This window comes from Phoenix dactylifera, chromosome 13 (genome assembly GCF_009389715.1).
Source record: "Phoenix dactylifera cultivar Barhee BC4 chromosome 13, palm_55x_up_171113_PBpolish2nd_filt_p, whole genome shotgun sequence".
In the NCBI taxonomy this organism is placed as follows: Eukaryota; Viridiplantae; Streptophyta; class Magnoliopsida; order Arecales; family Arecaceae; genus Phoenix; species Phoenix dactylifera.
Window position 1 is genome coordinate 11,560,076 of NC_052404.1, and position 5,216 is coordinate 11,565,291.

At 49.0% G+C, this 5,216-nt stretch overlaps 1 long non-coding RNA gene across 1 annotated transcript; it reads left to right on the forward strand.

The window, feature by feature from the left end:
* Positions 1-3,927: 3,927 nt before the first annotated feature.
* On the forward strand, positions 3,928-4,841 carry LOC120112966. The gene is made up of 2 exons (XR_005514616.1): positions 3,928-4,044; positions 4,611-4,841. It is a non-coding gene; the product is annotated as an uncharacterized LOC120112966 (long non-coding RNA).
* Positions 4,842-5,216: the final 375 nt, after the last annotated feature.

Below are 5,216 nucleotides of genomic sequence, written 5' to 3' on the forward strand. Positions count from 1 at the left end.
GAGACCTTTTTAGGGCTAAGGCAAGGGGTTTATATAGACCTCCCCAACAACCCAGATCGGCGGAACTAAATCCCGTCCTGGCCAGATCTTGCTACGTGTCGGCCCCGAAAGCCGAGGCGACATACTTAACCCAGATAGACACTTCGAATGCAGAATCATGCAGCGTCCCATCGGATCCCGAAGCCCCATTCCGAGCCTGCCACACGAGGCAGCCTCGAAGAACGACAGGGCGTCGCCCCGTCTCCTTTTATTAAAAGCACCCTGAAGCGCGCAGAGCGCCGGCATAATTTAAGTCTCCCAAGCCCCCACTACTGCAATAAAAGCAATTACTTCCCACGTCTAAGCTAGCAAGCAGCTCGGACTCGGAAGTCGGGGGTAGTATTGAGAGAAATATAAATTCCCCCAAAACACGTGATCGGAAGCATCCGACCTCGGACGACCAGCCTGGCGCCCGACCTTGGGCGACCGATCTGGCGCCCGACCTCGGACGACCGACCTGGCGCCCAACCTCGGACAACCGACCTGACGCCCGACCTAGAAAGCACCCGATCTCGGAAGGCATCCGACCCCGAAAGTCGGACCTCGCCGACTGCCCGCTGCGGTCACATCCTCCTACGGCCCGATTTAGGACCACGCCGTTGCGGCTTACTCAACAATTAATGCGCGTGGTCTCTACAGACCTCCGGTTTACTCAACAATTAATGAGCATGGTCTCTGCAGACCTCCGCTTACTCAACAATTAATGAGCATGGTCTCTGCAGACCTCCGGTTTACTCAATAATTAATGCGCATGGCTCCTGCTGTTTACGGATCTTCAGTCCTCCACGGCAAGTCAGCTCGGCTGCATCCAGTCAGCCGTGACAACTCCCTGATCTCGACCTCGTCTCCAACAGCAAGGCATTAATTCACTTGATCGTGTATCAACTCATGCGACGTGCTCAGCCGTACGGCAACTTCGTCCCGTCACATCACAGGTAACCCAGCGCTCCTCTATAAAAGGGGAACCCTCCCATCTTAGAGGGGGCTGGACAAAAAAAGAAACTCCGGACACATACTCTCTCCCTTTTGAATACACTTACCCCCTCTGACTTAGGCATCGGAGGGCCGGCGCCGGAAACCCCGGCCACCGGCTTTTTGCAGGTCCCTCGCGGAGGACGCCGCTCGCCGACGGATCGCCGCCCGCCAGTTCTCGCCAGAGCTCCTCCTTTCTAGCGGACCGGTCGCCCCCGGGTTCAATTTCCAGCAACACCATGAACCTCCGCCGCTCCTCATCAATGGAGAGAAAAATCTAATCGAGAAAAAAACAAAGGAAGAAAAGACTCCCACCTTACCTCCGGATCCTACCCTCTCATGAACATCGACGTTATGAACCGAGCCCTCTGACGCGCCCACCGCTTCCGACCCTCGCCGTCGCCGGCTTCGCTGCCGGCTGCAGGTGGTGGGGTTGGGGAGGGATGGAGGTAGGTAGGAGGAACTTGTGGCGAGTGCTGCCGGAAAGAGAGTTGAGGTGGGTGGGCAGCGGGTGGTTGTTCTCGACGGTGTAGGCCAAGCATCCCTTGGAATTGCTACCAGCATCCCACGGAGGTGGAGGGGATGCCGGCATGGGTGGAGAGGCAGCGGAAGCGGCCGGCAGCATAGGCGGGGGTAAGCGGCGGGGAGAAGGAGATCTAGAGGGGGCTGTTGCGGGAGGCGGAGGTGGTGGCGACGGGGGTGGAGGTGGTGGCGACGGAGGCCGGCGGCGTTGGCGAGCAGGGAGAAGGAGACGAGGCGGCTGCAGGCGGCAAAGGTGGAGGGGGTGGCGGCGGCGTTGGTGGAAAGGCAGCGGAGGCCAATAGGGTGGGCGGCGGTGAGGGATGGGGAGGAGGAGAAGAGGCCACACTCGGGATGCCTAAGGTGATAGAAGGGGACGCAATTGGGATTTTATTTAGCTTTTTCGTGTTTTTATTTTGCAGGTATGGTAGCTCCATGCGGGCAGATTTACATAGGTCTGCAACTGAGCTGGTAGACCGGATGTATGGTATAATTTTGCCTCGTGCTGCTAATTTTTGCAGGGGTTGGAAAGAGGCATCACGCGAGGAGTTTCCCGATTTTTTCTTTTTTTATTTTTTGTGCTAAGAAGAGCGCCCCGAATTAAGTGGGGACTGGTGGTTCCCTTGTATCTTTTTTCTCGTCTCTCCCTATTTATTTCTCCGTGGCATTTTTGTCTCGTGTGCTGGGTGTGCCGTTGCCCGGAAGGACAAAACACCTGCACTAAAATTGCGCACAACGTCTCATATTAAATTGGATTTTATGGACCAGATGATCGTACTTTTTTTCTTTTTTTCTTTTTTTTTTTTTTAACCAAGAGGGAGGCAAAGCCACCCCGGATGGTCGTACGTGAGAGCCGGTATCAGACAAATGCCTAAGAAAAAGAGAGGAAGAGGGAAAAAACAAACGGAGAGGAAGTTATCAAATATTACTGCGTCCTTTTATGGAAGTTATCAAGTATTTCTATCTTAATAAATGTAAAAAAAGCTACATTCCACCCACGCAAGGGGAGAGGAAGTTATCAAATATTTCTAAATAAATAAACATAAAAGAGCTACATTTCATCCACGCTGGAGGATAGGACTCGTGTGGTCCGAATTTTTTTTTTCAATCAAAATATTTTTAAAAAAATAATTTCTAAAAATATATATTTTTTTAGAAAATTGGTACATTTCAGAATGAGTTATATTTGATTGGACATCTATTTTTCTGAAGTTATATAGGATATCTATTATACTCTTAATAAAAAAATATTATTTATTAATTTCGATAGTTTAAGAGTAGTTTTTGAAAAAAAATTCATTTTCTAACCGATGAAAAAATAGTTTTTTCATATTTTTTATATTTTTTTTATAAAACATAAGAATTTTATTTTTATAAAAATGCTATTTTTTTTAATTTCATCAAATAAACTATTTATTTATTTGCGAACCAAATAAATCCTAAGACGCATTGCTGGCCACAGAAAAGTCGGTTTAGATCGCGGGTTAGCTGGATCATTACTTGGCTCGGTCGGGAGATGGGTTGAGAGGCATGTGGCGGTATAAATGATATAGCTTTGCTTTTAATGGTGTTTAGTATTATATGCTGAATGAATTATAAGAGAGTATTATTAGTCATGATGTCCTCTTATAATTAAATTATTCTATCTATTAGCTTTAATAATATTCTGTATGCCTTGATGGTGACTGAAGAAATATTTTAGTGGAGCTCCTGCGAATGCCTTCAGGTTTACAAGATCTGCAGGATCTGCCATGACTTTCTTAATTATTGGTGAGTCCAGATTCGGGTGGTCAATATTGGTGGCATCGTAGAGGTCGTTGCGTATTGGAATCATGGATGATATGTAGGCATGCCGAGGGGAGGGTAGAGGTGATCACGGGCCTTCTGGCCCGCCCAGCCCGTCCGGCCCGGTCCGGCCCGAAATTTTTCGGGCTTGGGCATTGAAAAAGGGCCCATTGGTCGGGCCTGGGTAGGAAAAGCGGCCCGACCAAAAAAATCGAGTCGGGCCTGAAAATGTTAAAAATAGCCCGGTTCGGCCCGGCCCGACTATAAAATCCTGTTATAAATTATAATATATTAAAAAAATTTAACAAAAACCCTAACCTTTGGGCTTTCCCTTCCCTTTCCTTCCCTTCCCCTCCCTCGCTGAGACTGAGAGCCGCCGCCGCCCCCCCCTCTCCCTCGCTGAGAGCCGCCGCCACACCCCCCCTCCCTCGCTGAGACTGAGAGCCGCCGCCGCCGGCCCCCCTCCCTCGCTGAGACTGAGAGCCGCCGCCGCCCTCCCCTCTCTCGCTGAGAGCCGCCGCCGCCCTCCCTCGCTGAGAGCCGCCGCCGCCCTCCCTCGCTGAGAGCCGCCGCCGCCGCCGCCCCCGCCCCCCCTTTTCCCTCGCTGAGAGCCTGATAGCCGCCTCCTCTTGGTGTCGTCGCCTCTTCAACGACCGGCCGGCGGCTCTTCGCGTCCTTCTCCCCCGGACGGCAACCTCCGCGGCTCCGGTCACCGACTCACAGTCACCGGTAAGAGTTTTCTCCTCCTCCTCCTCCTCTTCGAGCTCGATCCCGGTAGATTTTGCCCAAGCCCGGAGAGAGAAAGAGAGAGAGAGAGAGAGAGAGGTGGGGGGGCAGCGAGAGAGCTCGGAACAGTGGGAGAGTGGGGAGTGGGGACAGTGGTTTTGTTTTGGGTGGAGACGGGAGACAGAGAAAGAGAGGAGTGATCTTTCATCCCTTCTCTTTTTTGGTTTTGGTCTTGGTTTTCCTTCCCTCACAATCACAGTGCTCCAGTAACCCAGTTCGAGCTGGGTCATCAGGAAGAAAGATCGGGGGATTGGAGATGGACTTCTTGGAGGGTGGAGATTCTCTGAATTTTCTCCTCTCAGTTTCTTCTCCCCTGTTTTTTTTTTTCCCGGTTGGATGGTGCTTTATTTGTATTATGATAATTCTTATGAATTGAATTTTTTTATAATTAGTTGTATAATTTTTTTTGATAGGTTAACAATTGTTGTCATTTAGATATTTTATTAATAACTCTAATAATTATTCATGTTCAATCAACAATTGCTAATGTTTCAATTTTGTGTTTGTAGGTTTTGAGAGTTAGAAGATGCAAGGATGTTCTACAGTTTTCTATTATGAAAGTGGCTTCAAGAATTATGAACTTTTGAATGCACAAAGATGCATGTTTGTTATAATGTTAATGGGACAATGTAATTTGTATTTTGTCTAAGTTTGCAGTTTTTATTATTGGGTTGTAATTTTCAGCTGGACAACAGTGTTTCATACATTTTATTTTCTTTCTATTGGCTTGAAGCTGCAAATTTTTTCTTTTTTAATGTTTGTAGATATATCCAAATTCCAAAGTTTGAAACCACCACCAACACTATCTATTTAAAATAGGCTAGTTATTTCCTTAACATTAACCAATTAACCAATTTAGAGAGCCATTAAGCTGTTGGGCCATTTTTGCCCATTTCTAGATTCCAAAAAAAAAAAAAAAAATCGGGCCTGTCGGGTCGGGCCTATCGGGTCGGGGCCTGTCGGGCTGGTCGGGTCGGGCCTGTCGGGTCGGGCCTGGGACGAGATTTATAAGGTTGGGTCGGGCCTGGACAAAAATTTAAGCCCGACAGTCGGACCGGGCTGGGCCGGGTCTGGGCATAGTCATCGGGCCTAATTTCTGCTGTAGAGCCCGGCCC